This window comes from Ochotona princeps, chromosome 2 (genome assembly GCF_030435755.1).
Source record: "Ochotona princeps isolate mOchPri1 chromosome 2, mOchPri1.hap1, whole genome shotgun sequence".
Taxonomy (NCBI): Eukaryota; Metazoa; Chordata; class Mammalia; order Lagomorpha; family Ochotonidae; genus Ochotona; species Ochotona princeps.
Window position 1 is genome coordinate 47007934 of NC_080833.1, and position 22119 is coordinate 47030052.

Here is a 22119-nt window from a genome sequence, read left to right on the forward strand (position 1 = left end):
AGCAGGAAAACAGGGCCATAGCCAAAGGTGGGAGGACAGCAAGTCAGGCCACAGGCAGCAGGGAGACAAATCTACTGCAGCTGGCGTTTCCTTAGAAACCCCCACAAGCTGAGAATGGGAAAGTAGCCACGCAGTCAGATGGAGCTGTGTCTGATTCCTTCATCAAAGATCACACCCCGGAAGGAGGAGAAAGACATCGTTAAGCAGCTTAATCTAGCAAGCAAGGCCCAGGGAAGGCAGCCCCCTGCAGAGGCCAGAAAACAGCAGGCCAGGGTCCCAAATGTGAGCAGGCACGGAGGAGGCATGTGATACACATCTGTGAAGACAAGCACAGGGAAGAAGTCCTGATGAAGAGGAAGGGAGATGAACCTGATGGAAGAGTCTGATAAATGAGATTTTCCAAAGAGACCCCTTTGTGGATAACTGCACTGTAACCACATGACTTTCAGAAAAACTGGGAACCAATCGGATTCCCTCTCATTCTGAAAGCATGTCAAGCTCTTGCCCCTGGTTGTGAGCTCTGACTTTGGAATCAGAGCTAAAGAAAAATTCTAACAATTAAAGGCTCTGTGACTTGGGACAGATTGCTTGGCTTCTTTAAGTTTTATGTGTGACAGCAAGATAACAGTCTCTCCCTAGGGTGGGGAGAACCTAAGGGAGGTAATACATGGGAGGCGTGTAGAACAAGGTTTGGCTCTCTGAAGGCTCCTTCAAGCCAACAGATAAGAGGTATGTAGTGCATGCATAGCATGGAGTGAATCCCACTACAGTCACTCATTCTTGCAGACTGAAAATGCTAGAAACCGACAGAACACACTACATCGTTCTATTCATATGGGGTTCCAGAACGGGCCAAGCTAAGGAGTGTTCAGAATCAGAGATACCCTCTGGGATGCTTACTAAGGGAGGCATGAATGACATTACTAGGACACTGGAAGAGTTCTAATCATAAACAAATATATTTCAAAAGTCTGTGGACAAACAGATTTATAAAATGAGTGTGGGCCAGCATCATGATGCAGCAGCTTGAGTCACTGCCAGCAATGCTGGCATCCCATGTCAGAGAGTGGCTGAACCAACAGTCCTGCTTTCAGTACAACTCCCTGTGAATGGACCTGGAAAAGTGTGGAAGGAGGCCCAAGTCGCTGATGCCTTGCTGCAACCCATGACAGAGACCTGGCTCTGCCTTGCCTAGCCTTTGCTATCTATTAGGGAAGTAAACGAACTGTAGATTTTCTCCCTATGTCGCCCTTTTCTGTTCTTTCAAATTAATAAATTTTTCTAAAGAATGAGAATATATTCTGACAGAAAAATTGCACAATTGTCTGTAACATGCTTTTTTCCTGAATTTTTATTGTTTTTAATTTTGTTTATTTTTGAACCCAGCGCAGTAGCCTAGCGGCTAAGGTCCACGCCTTGCATTTGCCAGGACTCCATATGGGTACCGGTTCATATCATGGCTGCTCCGCTTCCCATCCAGCTCCCCCTGCCTGTGGCCTGGGAAAGCAGGCGAGGACGGCCCAAGGCCTTGGGACTCTGCAGGGAGACCTGGAAGAGGCTCTGGGTTCCTGGTTTCAGATAAGCTCAGCTGCAGCCATTGCAGCTACTTGGGGAGTGAATAAGCAGATGGAAGATCTTTCTGATACTCCTTCTCTCTGTAAACCTGCTTTCCAATAAAAAATAAATAAATCTTTAAAAAAAGTTGTATTTGAAAGGTGAAATTACAAAGGGGGAAGCAGAGGCATGAGCACAGACCAAAAAAAAAAAAAAAAAAAAAAAATGGCATCTGCTAAGTCACTCCCCAAATGACTGCAATAACCAGAGCCAGTCCAGGCTGAAGTGAGGGGTGTCATCTGGGTGTCCCATGTAGATTCAGGGACCCAACGACACGGGCCATCTCCCAGGTGCCTTCCCAGGCATACTTGCAGAGAGCTGGACTGCAGAGAGCCAGGACTCAAACTGGTGCCTACAGGGAACTCTGGTGCTGCAGGTTCTAGTTTAACCCGTTACACCAGAGGGGGGCCCCTTTGCAGAATTTCTCATCTGCATGGATTTCAATATTTTTTAGCTGCCAAATAAACTCCTCTTCTAACTCCATCTTTCACAATATTTTGAAATGTTCTCATACATTGACAGAGTGGATATGTGAACATAAACACATCTGCAAAATGTTTCCACGCTGTGGAGAGTATTATCGCCCTGTGATGGAGCCCCAGACCATGAATGTTCTCATGGGATGTCCTCCGGGGTGTCCAGGGCAGTAGTAACCGAGGAGTTCCACATTGAACCTGGAGAACGTGCTGATTGACGCTCTATGCAATGCGTTACATGTTGAGGTGGCTTGTTGGAGCCCTGATTCTATCACACGGTACTCAAGCTAGACGACTCCGTAAGCTTAGCAGGAAGGGCACTGTTATCCCGGCTGCTCAGCTGAGGGAAGCAAGGCCGGCAGCAATGAGACCATCTGTTCATGAACAGAGTTGCTGAAGGCAGAGTTAGGAGAAAGAGCTAAGTACTCATACTCCAAAGTATGCTTTAATAGGTTTAGAGAATTACTTTCCGTCCACTAGATACAAACTCTCTAGTCCTGAAGGAAGAAACAGAACCAGATGCTCTAGAAAAGATTTTTTTTCCATACAAAATAGACCATCCACATGTAAAAAATAAAAATAAACTTTGGCTACGGTGGCAGTATCCCACATCAGTCGGAGCTCTGGTTTGAGTCTCAGCTACTCTGCCTCTGAACTTACTTCCTGCCAATATTCCGGAGAAAGCAGCAAAAGATGTCACAAGTCCTTGGGCTTCTGCTGCCATTGTAGGACAGAGATCCAGGCTCCTGGTTTGAGCCTTGCCCAGACCTGACTGTCGCAGACATCTGAGGAATGAACCTGAAGATGGAAAATCAATAAATCAATTTTTTTCTCTCTTTACCTCTCTGTCACTCTGCCTTAACAAGTAAAAAATAAATTAAAAAATTTTTTACAAAAATTGTGTTGCAACTCAACACAGAAGGTCAGTGATCAGAGGTGGTGGCAATAACCCTGTTTCTACTCCTCCAGGCAGATGCAGCCCTGGGTAGGACTGTGGGGGAAGAGGATGGTAGGAGGCAACATACAGCCTGCAAACCTCCAGAAAGCTCTGTGCACTTCACATAGAATAGGATTCAGTTTGTCAGGAAGTTCCCACAGGTTTCAGAGCACATCAGGTCCCTGTGACCTCAGGCTGGTGTGAATAACAAAACAAAGATTCTAGCAACTTTTGCCAATACTGGCTTCTCTCTTACTGTTAAAGCGGCTCGAGATGGGACCCAGCATGGTAGCCTAGCAGCTAGAGTCCTCGCCTTGAATGCCCCAGGACCCCATATGGGCACCAGTTCTAATCCTGGCAGCTCCACTTCCCATCCAACTCCCTGCCTGTGGCCTGGGAAAGCAGTCGTGGAAGGCCCCAAACCTTGTGTCCCTGCACCCACATAGGAGACCTGGAAGAGGGTCTGGGCTCCTGGCTTTGGATCGGCTCAGCTCTAGCTGTTGCAGTTACTTGGGGCGTGAACCATTGGAGGGAAGATCTTCCTCTTTGTCTCTCCTCCTCTTTGTATATCTGCCTTTCAAATTAAAAAAAAAAAAAAAAAAGTGGAGCAGCTGAACTTAAGCCAACACCCTAGTGCCATTCTTAGAGGTGTTAGTTTAAAAACAAAAAAAGGTCTCCAGATACAATAATACTCAAGAGAAGGCAGACCCCACCTTCTTGGGACTAACACTCTAATGGGGGACAGGTCATAAACACATAAATAAATAAATATTTATTGTAGGATGACAAGTAAGTGGAAACAGTAAAAATAGAGCTGGGTAAGGGTGAGGAGTGGTGATGAGGGGCTAGGTACTCAGGGAATTCAGGGAAGCCTGCCTAGGAAGTGGTTATTCAAACAGAGAAGTTTCAAAGCATGAACCTGGATTTAGTTTCCATTCTTACCGAGAGTAACCAGACATATTATACGTATGATAGGCTCCCCAGCACAAGCTTCTCTCTAACACTCTAAATAGAGTGCTGAAAACCTGTCACTTTCTTACAAGCCAAGCAAGTTTTTATGCCTAAATTCAAACAGAGAAGAAGACGATTCACTGTATTTTATATAAGTCCTACACAACTCAAATATGTGAGGGCATACTTAAAGCTTCTTTACAGAAGAACATGTGCGTGGGATGCTCAGGTCTCAAGACCCTGTCTGTATCAAGTCAGTGGGGCTTTTTTTCTTTTTTTTTCTGTTACATCTTTAACATTTGTTGGAGACAAGTGAACAAACTAACCCTGCCTTTGAACAAAATACATTCTAATAGAGGGACTGGTCAGGAACACAGCTACCGACACAACAGTGTAGTGTAGCCTAACTGAGGCTGTAAGCCACTCAACGTAAGGTATACATAGGTGGTATGGTCGGTCTACAGAAGAGGTTATGCCCCTGGTAGAGTGAAAAGTCAGAAAAAAACATTCGCTCGCTAAAGGTGGTACCAAGATGTGCAACAGATCTCAAAGATAGGGGTCTTGTTTTTTACCTATTTAAGCAGCAGCTACTGAATATCAAATGTAAGCTTAGTACCTAACAGGCAGTGTGAAAAACAAGCCAGGGCACCTGCCTTAAGGAGCTCTGGTCATCCATATTTCTTAGGAATGGTTTAAGGGTTGGAGAAGATAAGGATATAGAGCTTGCATTTTAGGCAACAGAATAATATTATCTGGAATCATGAAAGTTTGGACAAGCAAGATGCTTTGGAAAATGATGTAGCTGGAGTATAGGTAAGTAAAAGGGAGTTATGGAGAAGAGGCAATAATAAAAGTTAATATTTACTAAATACTAAGTGCCAGATATTGTCCTTAATTATAATATACAGTGAGTAATGAGTATATATTCATCCTAGTAATCCCACAAGTAAATATTATCATCCCCATTTCACAGAGGAAAAAAATAATGACTTTAAATTACTTGTTGAAGATTATTCAGCTGGTAAGTAGTAAAACCGAAATGCAAATTTCAGAGTCAGTACCTTAACCATTACATGGTCGCCAAGAACCTGGATTGCAGCTCCACGACTGTTGATTCTATTATTTGGCAGTGGAGAATCTTCTAAGGCTTTTGAGTTGAGAAATGGCACAGACTTACACTTTTTGGAAAGACTGAACTATCCGCAATATAAAGTATGAAATGTGAGGTATACAAGACCAAAATCATGATAACCAGTTGGGAGGCCTTGCAGGGGTGCAGGGGTGCAAGGTCGCAGATCTGAAGGCAGCAGGGAGCAGCATGTACAGAGGGGCTGAAGCAGGTATTTAGGGGGAAGAGATAGCAGCTCTCAGTGACAGACAGGATGCAGGGCATAAAGCATGAGCCTTGCTAGTGCAGATTCCGCCTTGACAGGCATATCCTGCCCTTAAAGTAATGGGGATATTCTTGTAATGGCAAAGGACAGTGTTAAATGACGCTGACCACGGTCCTGTGGAGTGTGAGCTCAGGGAGGGGAACTCAGCCCATGATAGCCCCTGCTCTCCTCCCACCTTCCTTCATTGCTCCCTCCCTTCCACTTAAAGGATCATATCAGGCTTTTTAAATGATAAATTGACCTGTGGGTGTGAAGAAAACCCAAACCATACTGAAAAATGCAAAGAATAAAAGCTAACAAACTCCAGCACCAACAATACCTTGCTGAAAGTCTTTCAGGTACGCCTACTTGCACAGCACACACACACACAATCTCACACTTGTATCACTTATTTCATAAATTGTCTTTCTCTACGTATCCTATGACAGAAATCTCTCAAAGTCAATAAATACAAGCCTAAGTCATTTTTCTCAGTAGTCAGGTGATATTCCGTGAGTATCACAGTCACAAGTTTCCACAATAGCCATGTTGAGGCGCTGCCTAAGAGATGGGCAAATCCTCTTCTCCAGAACATCTGCGAAACTGGACAAAGTGAACAAAATCAGTGATTGCACAAAATCTGGAAATTGACCAATAGCGTGTGACAATGGAAGAAATACAGATGCATGAATATCTGCTGAACTTTGGGTAACAACAGTTAGAATCTGTTAGATTATTGCATAGGGATTGCCTTCTTTCCCTCCATCCTTGAGCCTGGCTGGCACGAAGTCTTAAGAGGGCAGGGCAGAACTGAAGACCACAGTTTCTTTGCCAAGGAGATGGGCCTTGCAGCATTGGGAACAGCAGGAAATGTCTACGCTCAGAGGTTTTCAGTGGAAGTAGTGACCCTTGAGGCATCCAGCAGGCGGGACTGATGGCTTCACTGGTTTGAGACAAGCATACGCATCTCTGACACTGCTCATAGGCCCCCACATTTTCACACAATGTCTGTTTAATTTTGAGGCTGGGCACACACAAGGAGTTTATAAGCAAAGGCAAGATACAAACTCAAAGTCAGAGCAGCTTTTACATATTAAACTTTCAATGTACTCTCCCACCCACACTAGACCCCAAAATAGCTATCATTTATTTGCTTAACTTTTACACATTTATTGGAAACAGCCAGGCTGATGCCCGAAGAGGGAACTCCATCCAGGTCTTCCACGTCGGTTGGCAGGGAACCAGCTGACTCATCATCTACTGCCTCCCAGGGCACACAATAGCAGGGGGCTAGAATCTGGACCAGTGCTAGCATTCAAAGACCAAATGTTCCAATAGGTTATGTTAGTGTCTCAGGTTGCATCTTCTGTGTAAAATGCTTTCCAAGAATACTGGCTTCAAATATTTAACAATGACTATTGGTTGATCACTAAGGCATGAAAACATAGGACAACAATAGGTTTAACAAAAATGTGTATGGGGGGAATAGCTGAACAGAAACAAGCAGCTGCACACTGCGGGGAAGGGTGATTTCTCAGGTTTAGCCCACAAAAGACACTGAAAAGGTGTTTAGTCTCTAAAATCACAAGTTCCCATAGGTAAAAAGAGCTCCCTCACTCTAGGCCCCAAATCTGAAATCCAGCTCCAAAGCTTTGCAACGGAAGTTCAAACAACAGTGGGTAGAGATAACTTTATTTTCACTTTCATAGTTACTTGTAATGTAGTTAAATTAGCAACTAATGTGTGTAAGCAAATAATTCATCAATCCAGATGAAGGCATTTTCTCAAACATATCTTTAACTTGAAGGCAGAGTTGAGCATACCCACTTAGAACATATATTTAACACAAAAACTTTCCCAATTATATTTAATTTTTCAGAGTCCTGAGTTGAAAGATCATTATATATCCTCCTTTTGAACAACTTCTGAATTAAAATGCTGAGTAGAAGCAAATAGAAAATTAATGCTTGTGTCACATACATATGTGTTTCAACACACGGTGAAGTGCTAGCAGCAATGTTCCCTGTTTGGGAAAATTATGACATAGCTGTAGTTTGGCTGTTGATACTATTCTACTCCAACAGAGTAATAATGTTTTATGCTTCAACGCTATCTAATGCTAAATACTGTAATGAAAATAGACACGAGACAGCTGAATAGTAAGTAATCTATAGCCATTTTAAGGTGTATAGAACCCGGTCGTGTATAAACTAAAATTGAAATGTCAACGAAGGTGTCACAGGATGTGGTACAGAACTTGCATTTTTTTTTTAAAACATGTTGGTTACTCAATTCTATGTCAATTAATTCCATAACATTGCAAATTGTTGCTGATGTTAGGTTGGGGCTTTTAATTGATGGGGATGATACTCAGCTGGCTCTACCTTCAGACCAGAGATGGTCTCTCCAACAAGCTGTTGAATTTGTCTGGACAGTAAGATGCTGGAATGTATGCTTGGTATATGCTTGCAATGAAAGAATCTCAACTGATCTTGAACTGTGGTAATGCAACAAGGTGGAGGAATCCACCATGGGGAGAAGGTTTGGGGAGGGGATGGGGGAATCCCAGTACCTATAAAACTGTGTCACATAATGCAATGTAATTAATAAAAAAAAACTACCAAAAAACAGAACTGAAGATCAATAGCCTGGATGAATAAAGATGCAAAAATATCTTCAACAAATGAAAAAACAAACAAACAAACATAAGCAAAGGCTTCTAGAATAATCTAGTCCACTCACTAAGTGCGAGCCCCAAGGGATGTCAGTGTAACACCCTCCTCATTCCATAAGCCCCCTCCCCCATGAAGTTGTTACGGAGCTCCCACAAACCTCTCCAATCCACTGTGTATCCTATCATCAATCTGCAATAGCAGACTCTCTTCTCCATTTTCGCTCCCTCTGCCTGACAGGAATTTTGTAGAAGCCATTTGATAACATCTGTGAGAGGGTGGTGAGTTTCCCAGATGTAAGCACATAAACAGAGTATGAATGTTAACAGGTTGAGCATTATTAAAGTTGCTTATCTATCTCCATGTGACACTCTCATACAAGTGGCCAGCAGCAATCTATGGTCAGATGGTGTCAAGCAGTATTCCAAGCCCAGAATACATCACAGACCTGTAAACTAACTAAATTCCATAGAGAAAATCCCAGGGTTGGGGGTGAAGAGGGAGCAATAAGAAGGGAAACTGTGTGACAATCACTGTTGCTAAACACAAGGAATGAACAGATAGGAGATAGTGAATATGGAACACCACTCTCATTGTGGGCTTTATAGATTGCACGGCTTATATGTATGATCTCTTTAAATTCCTTAGTAAGACTCATGAAATCACTAATATTACTTTCAGTGTACAAATGAAGAGCCTGCACCTAGAGATGTTAAGCAATGATCCAAGGAAACACAGTGAGAATGAGGAAGGAGCAGGGTTCAGCATCAGGGCCTGAATTCTAAGCAGCATGACAGTTTGTCTCTCTAACTTACAGGAAAAAGAAGGCAGATTTATTAATACAGATACCTTCTTACTATAGGCCAAGCTGGGTCTATTTCTTTGCTTTTTAAAAGCACCATTGAGATACAAGTATACACCATTAAAATCACTAGTTCTAAAAGTAAAATTGCAAGATTCTTGGTAAATTTATAAAATTATGCAACTATCAACTCAATCTAATTTTTAAACCTTTCATCATCCCACAAGGATCCCTTGTGTCTATCCATAGTTCATCTCTGTTTTCATTTCATTCTCTACGCAACCTTTAATCCACTTTCTGCCTCTCCATATTTGCTTTTCTGAACATTTTTTATAAACAATATTACATAATGCGTACTCTTTTGCATCTGGTTTACTTAGTGTAATGCTTTAGGAGTTCACCCATATTCTAGCATTATCAGTGTAACATTTTTTTCTTCCTTATGGATATACTGCGCTTTGTATATCCTTTCACCACTACATGAACATTGGAATTCTCACCATTTATTTAGGTTCTCTAAATGATCATGCTATAACTATCACCTGTAAAAGTCTTTCAGACACATGTTTTCACAAGGACAAATGTCCATGAATGGAATTTCTGAGCTATATGAAAAAAAAACTATGCTTAAATTTTAGGAATACCACCAAAACTGTTTTACAAAAATGGCTGTACCACTTTGCATGACACTAGCATTGTATGACACTATGGACTGTACTGCCTTGGTTTGCATATTAAGAGTATTCCACAAACGCCCATGTATTGAAGACTCATTCTCCAACTCTTGCTAATATACAATGAGGTGGGGGGAGAAACTAGAATTTTGATTCTTACAGTCTTTGGAACATAAATAGATGGCACTGGGTTGTTGTGAAGCCCGATGATGGAATTCTGATGGCAATACTAGGAAGGACACAGATGAACATATCCTCCCGTTCTTACCCTGTGCTGTTCTGTACCAGCTCAGGACTCTGCCAGCAAAACACCATCACAGGTGCCAAACCAACACTACCTCACAAATGCAAACTGTGAACTCCAAATCTATGAGCTGAAGCAAGCCTCCTCCTTGCTAAGTAACTGATTTCAGATACAGTGATGAAAGGTTGTTAATACAAGTATATCCCAGTTCCTTTACATTCTCACCCAAACTTGATGCTACCTGACCTTCTACTAATATCTACTATGTTCAGTGTAGTGTTGAGTTGCATATTTAGAGCGAATTTCCCTAAAAACTAAAAATGCTTAGGCTCTATTCATGTGCTTATTATTATTTTATATTCATCAGTGAAATATCTACTCAAAACATTTTTTAAAAACTTGCTAGGTTTTACACAGAAATTTCCTCGTCATTACATTGGGAAACATCCTCAAAAACTTCATTCCTGCAAATGGAGAAACTGAGACAAAAAGAGCTTAACCACGTTTTATTAGGTTCATCTGGTAACAGCAACAGTTCTTCCAGATCCCAGTCTTTGAGTTCTATTTCCTACTGAAGATGTCCACTCCAATGGACAGTAGCTGACGATAGCTCACAGATAACACCATATGCACCACACTATGAAAAGAAAAAATATAATTTTTTAAAAAAACTGAAAAGAGGGCCAGGGCGGCATGGCCTAGCAGTTAAAGCCCTCGCCTTGAATGTCCTGGGGATCCCATATGGGCGCCAGTTCTAATCCTGGCAGCTCCACTTCCCATCCAGCTCCCTGCTTGTGGCCTGGGAGAGCAGTCGTGGAAGGCCCAAAGCTTTGGGACCCTGCACCTGCGTGGGAGACCCGGAAGAGGTTCCAGGTTCCCGGCTTCGGATCGGCGCAGCAACTGCCGTTGTGGTCACTTGGGGAGTGAATCATCGGACGGAGGATCTTCCTCTCTGTCTCTCCACCTCTCTGTATATCTGACTTTGCAATAAAAATAAATAAATCTTTTTAAAAACCTGAAAAGAGTCACATAGAATCCAGCATATTGGATTTCATAAAATGACAAGAGATTGATAGATCCACATTTCAGATCCTGTAAGGAGAGGGACATCTTCCACAATCTAAAACTTTTCGGTGAGCGCTGAGTAGCAGGCACTTTCTCCTGATGACCCTGTGCTCATCAATGTTTCACTTCGGCCTTGCCTGCAGGCCACCCACTGGATGCTACTAGCTCTGTGGGCATTGGAGCAGCAGCCACCTCCTGCATGTGGCTATGTATATTCTATATATTCTTGAGAAACTATTCTTGACATAGGAAAAGAAAACCCAATGATTACAACAGATGCATGAAAAACCTCATACAGTCAGTAGCAAAAATATTCTGCAATTTAGGACTGCATTTCTTATAGAGCAAAGCTCCCCTGGGGCAGTGATGTGAAACCAGTGGCTTCAAACCTGTCTCTTTAAATCAAGTCTGTAAAACAATATTTGAAAGCTAGAACTACTGTGACTGAAAGAAGGTAAAATCGGATTCAAGTTATTAACCCCATCTTACAGGGGAAGAAAAGGACCCAGAGAAGTCTTGTAACCAATCCACACTCAGAAGGGAAATGGAAATGAAATGAAATGATAGCCCTAGAATTCAAGATTTGGACTCGATGTACACCTGGCTGTGTACTGTGGGCCATTCTTCTCACTTAGAACAAGAGCTGTCTTACAAGCAGCTGTGTTTCCAGTGCTCGGCATAATATCCAAGATTCATGGGAATTCGCTAAGAGGCTGAAAATACTTCAGGAATATATGCAATTAAAAATGTTAGTTTTATTTGGTAACCAGGAAGGAGGTTCAGCTGAGGGGAAAACAAAATAGGTTCAGTCTGTTTTAAGGTAGCTGAATATTCAAGTGATATTTGAGGAAAAGCAGCATACATTCGCTGAACACTTCCTGTATAAAAAAAATCACACATGTTTTTATGGGAGTTTCAAGGGACTGTAATATACAGCACCTGAGAAATCTTGGATGCAGAGAGGGTGGAGAAGGAAACTGATGTATTAAGTGCCTTGCTGCTGTACTCTTGCTATTTCCTTAAAGCTTACAACCAACCTACAACATGGATAGAAACATTTTCATCTCATAAGCAAAGGTGGAAAGTCATGACCTGCTCAAAGCTACCCATATTGGCTAGAACTGACTTTAAAGCCCACTTCTCTGTACTACATCACAAAGATGTGACAGCTTACATGTGTGAACCAAGAAGTAAATCGTAAGAGAGGAAATCCCACCCTCACTGCAAGGCTGTCCAAATTTCATCACAGAAGTGCTCTGACTTAAAAGGAACAATTCTCTGGGCTTCAATTTTCCCATCTATGAACTGGTCCATAAATAGGTTGTCCTGTTGGGGTAGGGGTGGAGTTGTGAAGACTGGGACTTTAGAAACTGTGAATAAAAGGCTAGTGGCCCTTCAGCTCTTGCAATATGGTCTCTCTGCTGTTTGTATCTCCAAGACTGTTACTGCCAGGGTCACTAATGACCTGCTTAAGCAAAAATGTTTTCTCATCTCCTCCAAACAGTTTCCATTTGGAGTCTTTCAGAAATATTTTATATCAGTTACCTTCCCTCTCTTGTCCTTTCTGAAGCAAATTGTCTTATTTCTGTGTTTCTTCTCTAACAGCTATGGGCTGGATTGCATTTTCTAAAACTTCATATGCTGGAGTCTCAATTTCCAGAGTCAGCAAACATGGCCTTATTTGTAAATATGTTCTTGTATGCGGTAAGAAAGCTACCGTGAGTACCAGCGCAGAAGCATCGCATCCTAACCCTCCACCTACCAACATATCATTTGGGTTTAAGTACTAGCTGTTCCTGTTCCACTTCCTATCCAGCTCCTTGCTTATGGCCTGGGAAAGTAGAAAGGTTGGTCAAAGCCCTTGGGTCCCTGCACCTATGTGTGAGATGCAGAAGAAGCTCCTGGCTCCCGGCTTCGGATTGGCTCAATCCCTGAACATATCACTCTGTCTCTTTCTCTCACTGTAACTCTGCCTTTGCAATAAAATTAAATAAATCTTAAAATGTCAGGGTACACTTAAATAACAGAACGATGTACTTATGACTGTTTCTGAAGGACTAATTATTGTAATATTACAGGGGAAGTCAGTGGCAGAGGAGATTGGGGAAGAGAGTGGAAAAATCCTAGAGCCTACGGAACTGTGTCATAAAATGATAATAAATAAATAAATAAATAAAGCTACCCTGAAATCATTAACGTGGGCCATGAATACAACTCTATTCTTTCAAAAAGAAGAAATTCAGAGGTAGAATGCCATATGAAGACTAGCATTCTGCTACCCCTACAGAGCAACTAACCCCAACAAGGAAATATGCACAGATCCTTTCCTTAACATTCCTTTGTCACATACATGGCAGAACTCCAGCCTCCAGAACGCTGGGACGATTCTGTCACTCCATTTGTGGCATTTTATGACAATAGCCATGCAAGCTAATGTGCACACTTGTGTATATACACACATTCACACACATGCACATCTGACCTTTTCTTCTCTGATTCCTTGCTTCTCCCCAGCATGCTTGTGTGCTTCTACTAGGAGATGCTGGGCATTCCTTCTGTACCTTCTCTAGTCTATCCCTGTAAGGCTGATACACTACAATGGTGTCAGTGTCTTATCTGAAATGACACCAGATTCATTTCTGTTCTCTGGCATTTTCATTTTGAGCAGACAGTATCAGAAAGTGAAAATATTTTCTAACAGGTAACTTCACACAGGCTGTTGAGTAGCTCCTAACACATTTTTTCATTAATCACAAAATAATTCATCTTCTGCATTAGCATGTACCTTTTATGGGCCGTAATGTCAAAGAAAAATTGGGCTTTAAAAATAATCATAGCTAAGCTTCAAATCTGGCATAAACTCTAGTATAAAATGCAAATGACAGGGCCCAGCACAATAGCAAAGTAGTTAAAGTCCTCACCTTACACGCACCAGGATCCCATATGGGTGCCGGTTCTAATCCCGGTGGCCCCGCTTAACATCCAGCTCCCTGCTTATGGCCTGGGAAAGCAGTGGAGGATGGCCCAGGGCCTTGGGACCCTGCACCCTCGTGGGAGACCTGGAGGAGCTCCTGGCTCCTGGCTTCGGATTGGCCTGGCTCTGGCCATTGTGTTCACTTGGGGAGTGAATCATCGGATGGAAAATCTTCCTCTCTGTCTCTCCTCCTCTATGTATATCTGCCTTTCCAATAAAAATAAACAAATCTTTAAAAAGTGCAAATGACAAACTTCATGGAAACTTGTCGTTAAGAAGAACAGAGAGAGGCTAGCATGAGAATGGGAATTTCCCCTACGTTGGCCACTTTCGGCTGATGGGCAGAGATGGGGAGTCGGAGAACCATCTTGGCTCAGGCAGCCAGTGTCTATTGGCTCTGGGCTTCACCCACTGGCCACTCACTGATAAGCTCTGGGGATTTGGGGGTGAAGAATTACTGCCTAAATACATCCACGGATAAGGTCACAGTATGTGTATGTAAGGAATGAATCCTGAGGGACTCCCAATGACAGGGCCACTGCATTTGCAGGTAAGCAAGGAGACTGAGACCTGGTGGTTTTGTGGGGAGAGAAAGAAAGATCTGTATGGACTGAAATGATTCACCAGCCCACATGGGAGTCTTGAGATAACTTTGTTAGTGCAGAACTTCACTGGCCACCACACGGAAGCCCATGTGAAAGCTAGGGCTGGGGGCCGATCTGGCAGGGCGAGGTCCAAGTACCTGACTGTCGGAAAAGGGTCATGTCACATTAGTCATGGCCATGACACTAACCAGCATACAAGAGAACCAGGTCCAGGGGGTAGATTCTATGATGGATAAGTGGGCCCAAGCCTGTGGAAATGCAAGTCCCAATGGTTAGCTCAAGAGTTGGGGCGGTGATGGGCTGAACTAGATGTGACCATGGAACCCGCCAACACACACCAGTACTGGGGCCGAGAATAGGCCTCAAGCAGGTTCAGGCTTCAGCACCCATGTGTATCCTAAAACAGGGTGTGGGGTGGGCTGGGTCACAACATTCAGTAGCACATACAAAGGCCAAGATGGAGGGGCAGGCTATGCCGGGCAAGGTCCTACACCCACTGGAATGTGTGAGATCTGGGTCTGGCCAAGTGGGGGAACTTGAGAATTCCCCTAGTGGGTCATAGTTCTCACTGGTGAGCACATAGTCCAGACCTGGGGGTCAGGCAAGTTGCACAAAGTAGCTCCAACTGTTAGCAAGTTTGTTGATTGGTTTAGGAAGGGGGCAGACCAAGCAGAGACAAACAAACCTTAGCTCAGTGGCAAATGTAGAAGCCAGGCTGAAACACATGTCATGCTGAGCTAGGCTATCACACCTACTGGTCTGCAATGTCCGAAGTGGGAGCAAACTAAGCATGGCCAAGTGCGAATACCTGCCAGCAAGAGCTGGGACTGGGGGCAGGCTGGGCCAGGACAGCAGCAGCATTTAAAGGCAAAGGTGAAGAAAGATGATGGACTATGCTAAGCTAGGTCAGAGCAACCAATGGCTTACATGAGACCTGTGGCTGGGAACAGGCCTAGTTGGGGAGCTAAGGAGACACCCTGGCTGGGTTGTGGCTCCTACTGGAAAGGGTGAAGGCCAGAATTGGGGCTACTATCTAGTCTGGGTGTGGCTGCAGTGCCCCTTGGTATAAGTGTAGGCTGGGTGTGGAGTTTACCAGACTTGGCCAGACTCCAGCACAACTGGTGCTCGTGAGAACCATGGTGGGTGTAGGACAGGCTAGGCTAGGTCTCTGCTTCTGCTGAGCCATGTGTGAGCTGTGTTAGTGTGAGCCAGGCTAAGCTGTGCTGTAACACCCAACAGTAAAATTAGGAATGGGTGAAGGCTGGTCAGGAAAGGCCACTATTCCTGCCAGGAAAGGAGGTGGACTGAGTAGGGATAGTCCATGGACCCACTAATGTGTTCAAGATCTGGGACTGGAAGAGGTTCTGATGGAGGAGCTTGGTAACTTCTGTCAGGACACAGTGTCTGCAGGTGAGAATGAGAACCACAATAGGGAGCAGCCCAGACCAGGCCAGGTAATGGTACCCACTGCCATTCATTTGGCACAGGTTGGGGATGAACCAGGATGGACCAGTTCAAATCACCCACTGGTGAATCTGAGCACCAGAATTGAGTGTGGGTTGGGCCGGGTTGCATCACAACATAAACCAGTTCACATGAGGACCAATTAGCATGAGTTGCAACTGGGGGTAGGCCAGGATGTTGAGGAGATGTGGACCATGCCAGGCTATGCTGCAGCACTCAACCAGCACATGTAAGATGCAGATAGGGAGGCAACAAAGCCAGTAGGGGTGATGTAGAGGGCTTCCCTGCTAGACCACCACTCCCACTGGAGAGTGAGAGCTGGGATGGAGGCAGACCAGAGCAATCAGGGCCACAATACCTTTCGGCCTCATGTGGGCTGGATCAAGGGAAAGTCAGGCTGAGTTGACTTCCTAATGGTGCATGAATAAGTCAGAGTGGGTGAGAGTGAGTTGGGCTTTGTTGCAGCCTCAGTTGGCAGATACTGGCATAGGAAGAAAATTCTGTCCAGTTAAACTGCAGAACCACCTGAAGAATGCAAGATCCTGGAGTTGGGTTAGGCCCATTAGGGAAACAGTAGACACTTTCCTCATGGGTTGCCACTTAGACTGGCAAGCAAGAGAACCAGGAGTGGGGCAGGCATGGCTAGACAGAGAATAACACCTTCCAGCAGGTTGTGGCTTGGATAGTGGGACTGGTTGGGTTGAACTGGGCTTCGGTGCCTATTAACAAGTACGAGAGCTGGACGGAATGTGGGACAGACTGGACCAATCTGCTGTACATATTTGCAAGCATGGGATCCAGGGCAGGGCGCAGGCCTGGTGGGAGTTATTTCTGGTCGCTCCAACTAGGCTGCTGCTTCCACTGGTTTGTGTGAAGGCAAAGTGTGCAGGGGGCAGGATTGGGTTTGGCTCCAACATTCATTGGTATGCTTAGAAGACAGGGCTGTGACAGAACTGATCCAGCAATTGCAACTACCAGTGTGTGCAACAGACTGTGCCAGAACCAGTATTGGCAAGCACACACAAGAATCAGGTCTGGGAACACCTCAGAGGAAGTCTTTGTGGGGATCCCCTCAACCGAATCACTGAACTCAGAACCCCAACCATGGAGAGAATTGCAGGATTGATGGTCTGACTGTGGAGTGCATGTGTCAGAGCTGGGCCTCCTCAGTGGCTTAGATGGAGCATGGGACAGCATATCTAGGTGTGCATGGAGGATATGGCAGTACCTTGGAGTCTGCAGAGGGCATCTGGTACCATAATAGAGGACGGAGGACAGAACAAATCACTCAACTACCCCAGCCAAGTGTTGGCAGTGAGTAACTGGGCAAATGGAGACTCTAAGGTGAGCTATGTCAACCAATGGATTCTGGAAAGATTTCATCATGCTTGGAGTGGATGAGATCAGCAGTAATTCAGAACTGTTGAACTATCAAAACCTCTTGAGCAGGACCCTTGGGGCTTGCCCCGCATCGGTGATCCTGAGATAGCATCGGGTGACTATCCTACATCCTAGGATATGCAGGAGCTTGGAGGCTGGGTGTGGCTTCTCCCTTTGTATATCCCTTGCCCCCAGATGCAGGAAGGAAGAAAAAAAAAGAATGTGAAAATGGTCGTTTCATTCCCCTTTCTATAACCCTTGACTCTTTGCATCTTAATCAACCATGTAAAAATCACTCAAAATATAAAATTTTTAAAAAGAGGAATAGAGACAACACAGATCAAGTTCTTAGCATGGTGATGGTTACTGCTTGGCAGTAAACACAAATGGTACCTGAAACTAGAAGAGAAACTGTGTAGACGAGGTCATCAAGCTTTTCTATAAAGGGATAGGTTGTTAGCATTTTAGCCTTTCCAAATCATGATTATTTTAAAATACTAAAGCCATTTTTATTTTGTGGAAAAAATGCAGGCTAACATTAACTCTTGCCATCCCTTGGGTTAGAACCTCAACTAAAATGTGTAAAAGAAGCTACAAGGCACCTGCATTGTGGCTCAGCCAGTTAAGCCACCACATGCAATGTCATACGAGGGCCATTTGAGTGCTGGCTGCTCTACTTCCAGCTCAGACTCCTGTCAATGTATCTGGGACGGCAAGAGACAATGACCAACTGCTTGCCCCCCTGCCTCTCATATGCAAGCCCAGGGTGGAGTTCTAGGCCCAGAGCCAGCTGTTTTAGCCTTTGAGGGAGTGCACCAGCAGGCAGAAAACTCATCCTTCCTCCTGTCATTCTGCCTTTCAGATAAATTTATTTCTTTTTGAAAGATTTATTCATTTTATTGGAAAGTCAGATATACAGAGAGGAGGAGAGACAGAGAGGAAGATAATCCGATGATTCACTCCCCAAGTGAGCCGCAACGGCCGGTGCTATGCCGATCCGAAGCCGGGAACCAGGAACCTCTTCCGGGTCTCCCACGTGGGTGCAGGGTCCCAAAGCTTTGGGCCATCCTCGACTGCTTTCCCAGGCCACAAGCAGGGAGCTGGATGGGAAGTGGAGCTGCCGGGATTAGAACCGGCGCCCATATGGGATCCTGGGGCTTTCAAGGCGAGGACTTTAGCCACTAGGCCATGCCGCCGGGCCCCTGACAAATTTATTTTTACAGAGTGTTGAGATCAGACTTTGTATCTTGGTCGTGATCATAGGGGAAAAGCAGTCAGGCTTTCTCAGGTTAAGTATTACCTTATTGACAGGAGTTTTTCAGACATGTCTTACCAGCTGCAAATTCTTTCTGTTTCCAATTTAATGACAGTGTTCATCACATACAGGTGTTGAATTTTGTTTTGTTTTATTCATTTATTTAGAAGGCGAAGTGACAGGGAAGGATAGAAATCTCCTAGCCTTGGTTTCCCTCCCTAATGGTCCCAATAAGCAGGGCTGAGCAAGGCTGAAACCGGAGCCAGGATCTTCACTCAGATGTCCCATGTACCTGGGGCCCAAGTACCTGGGCCGTCTCCTACTTTTCTCAGGGCAGTAGCAGGGAGCTGAATTCAAAGTGGAACAGCTGGGACTTAAAGCAACACTGATATGGGATGTTGATATGGCAGACAGCAGTTATCCCTACTATATCACAATACTGCCCTAGGGACTGAATTTTACAAAAGACTATCTGCACATATATTAAGATGATCTTGTGGGTTTTGTGCTTTATTCTATTCATTGGTATGTTACAATAATTTTTAGGTCCTAAGCTAAACTTGCGTTTTTAAAATAAATCTATCACTAGGTTATCATACCAAATCACTTTCATATATTTGTTAATTTGGCTTCCTAATACTTGCTTGGTGATTTTTGCCTGTATAATTATGAGAAATTGTGTTGTCTGACTTTGATAGATATTACTATTGACCTCATTACATAAGCTGGAAGATGTTCCCTTCTCATTAGCAGAAGCGTTTCACAGGCTTGGTGTCAAGTGCTCTGCAGAAGTTGTTGGAATTTACTACAAAACTCAGCTAGACCTGGTATTCTCTTAGAAGACTTTTAATTATTGATTCCATGTGTTGACTTGTTACAAGTCTATTTAAATTTTTAATCTCTCCTGGACTCAACATATTCACTTATGTTTTTCTAGAAGGTTATAGATCCATCCAAGGTGTCTAATTTGTTGGCATGTAGTTATTTATAGTCCTTTATGATCCCTTTAATTTATGTAAAGTGGTTAGTCATGCTGCCACTTTCATTCTAGACCTTTTCCATTTGAATTTTGTCTCTTTCATTCTTGATCAGTAAAAATTTTGTTAATACAATTGTCACCCATGGATACATTTCAAGGCCCTTCCTCTGCCATGGGTGCTTGAAGCCATAAGTAGCATTAAATCCTACCAATGATGTGTGAAAAAGCTTAACTTCTAAACTAGACATAATAAGACGTTAATTCAAGCCCGGTGCAGTAGCCTAGAGGCTAAAGTCCTCGCCTTGCATGCACTAGGATCCCATATGGGCCCTGGTTCTAACTCCAGCAGCCCCACTTCCCATCCAGCTCCCTGCTTGTGGCCTGGGAAAGCAGTCAAGGACAGCCCAAAGCTTTGGAACCCTGCACCCGCATGGGAGACCCAGAAGAGGTTTCTGGCTCTGGATATTCTCAGCTCAAGCCATTGTGGCTACTTTGTGAGTAAACCATCAGACAGATCTTCCTCTCTGTCTCTCTGAAGAGGTCTTAATGTATAGCACTCTGAGTGGTGACGTGAGTTGATGCTTGAAGTAAACACCTAAGGGTCCAGCTTGATGGCTCAATTAGCTAATCCTTCTCCTGCAAGTGCTGATATCCAATACGGGTACTGAGTTGTGTTCTGGATGCTCCACTTTTGATCCAGTTCCCTGGGAAAGGAGTGGAGGATACTCCAAAGCCTTATTAGCCTTCAGTCACCTGGGAGACCTGAAAGAAGCTCCTGCCTCGGCTTCAGACCAGCTCTGCTCCAGCCATTGCGGCCATTTGGGGAGTGAACCAGAAGATGGAAGATCTTTGCCTCTCCTTTTCTCTGTAACCTGCCTTTTCAATAAAAATAAACAGATCTTTTAAAAATGCAAAAACTTTACTGTTTCTCTTTGGGAACTCAGAACAGTCAGCACCATGACTCATGAGTTTTGGGGCCATTATGAAATAAAATAAGAGTTACCTAACCACAGTTCTGCAATAATATAACATGCAATCCGAAAGACTAGATGGCTGCTAAGTGACTACCAGGTTGGGCCGCACAATGTATAGGCACAAAAAGGTATGACTCAAAGTCTGGGTTAGACGCAGCAAACTGGCAAATTTCAACACATTGTTTGAAATTGCAAATAAATTAAAGCTAGGGTGTTTTTTTCTGGAACTTTTCCTTAACCTGTGTGGACTGAAGCTGACTACAGGTGGCTAAAATCACTAAAAGTAAAACGGGAGGTGGAGAGGGATTTTCACTGAACTTTTAATCGTTGGTTTTCTTGTTACTATTTTCTATTTTATTTCATTATTTTCCAGTGTAATCTATATTATTCCCTTTATTCCACTTCTTTGAGAATTGATCTTTATTTTTCCAGTATTTTTTGTTGTTGTTCAAAAAAAGAGAATGAAAGGTATGAAAGTCATAAAATTTTTTAGGTACTCTCTTAGCTGGACCCTACAATTATTTGGTTTCACTTAAATTTTTATCCATTACAAAATATTTTTGAAGTTCCTTAGTAATTGTTTAGCTCACAGTTTATTCAGAATTGGATGGCCTAATTTACAAACATTTTCCAAATTCCTTTCAATTGTGGATTTAAATAAGATACTAGTGTCACTGTAGAAAAATTTGCATAGCTTCATTCATTTTCATTTTGTTGAGACATGTTTTATACATAGCATGTGTCCATCCTGGACAACCATTCCATGTGACTTGGAAAGAATTTATATTTTGGGGGCCCGGCGGCGTGGCCTAGCAGCTAAAGTCCTCGCCTTGAACGCCCCAGGATCCCATATGGGCGCCGGTTCTAATCCCGGCAGCTCCACTTCCCATCCAGCTCCCTGCTTGTGGCCTGGGAAAGCAGTCGAGGACGGCCCAAAGCTTTGGGGCTCTGCATCCGTGTGGGAGACCTGGAAGAGGTTCCTGGTTCCCAGCATCGGATTGGCGCCTACCGGCCCGTTGCGGCTCACTTGGGGAGTGAATCATCGGACGGAAGATTTTCCTCTCTGTCTCTCCTCCTCTCTGTATATCTGGCTTTCCAATAATAATAAATCTAAAAAAAAAAGAATTTATATTCTGCTGCTAGAGAGTGGAGTGTTAGATCATGGTGGTTAACAGTGTTGCCCAAGTTACTTGTATCTCTGAGTCTCAATATGTTTTATTAAGAGGAAGATATTGGGTAAGACGGGGTGGTGCATTTAGGCTAAGATTGCCTGCAGCACTCATCCTATATGGGTGCCAGTTCAAGTCCCAGTTGCTCCACTTCCAATTTAGCTCTCTGCCTCTGGCCTAGGAAAGCAGCAGCAACTGGCTCAAGTCCTAGGGCCCCTGAAACCACATGGGAGATTCAAGAAGCTCCTGTTCCCTGGCTTCAGTTGGCTCAACTCCTGCCACTGCTACCATTTTGGAAGTAACCCAGAAGACAAAAGAGCGCTTTCTCTCTATTCTTGCTCCGTAACTCTCCCTTGCCAATAAAAATAAACAATTTTTAAAAAACAGGATATTGGAGTGTTCAGATAGTATAATTGAATTTAGCTATAGCTGCCTTATGTTAGGAATACATGTCAATAAACCCATTATAAGGAAAGATACACTATAAGTTAAAAACATATGTAACTCTGCA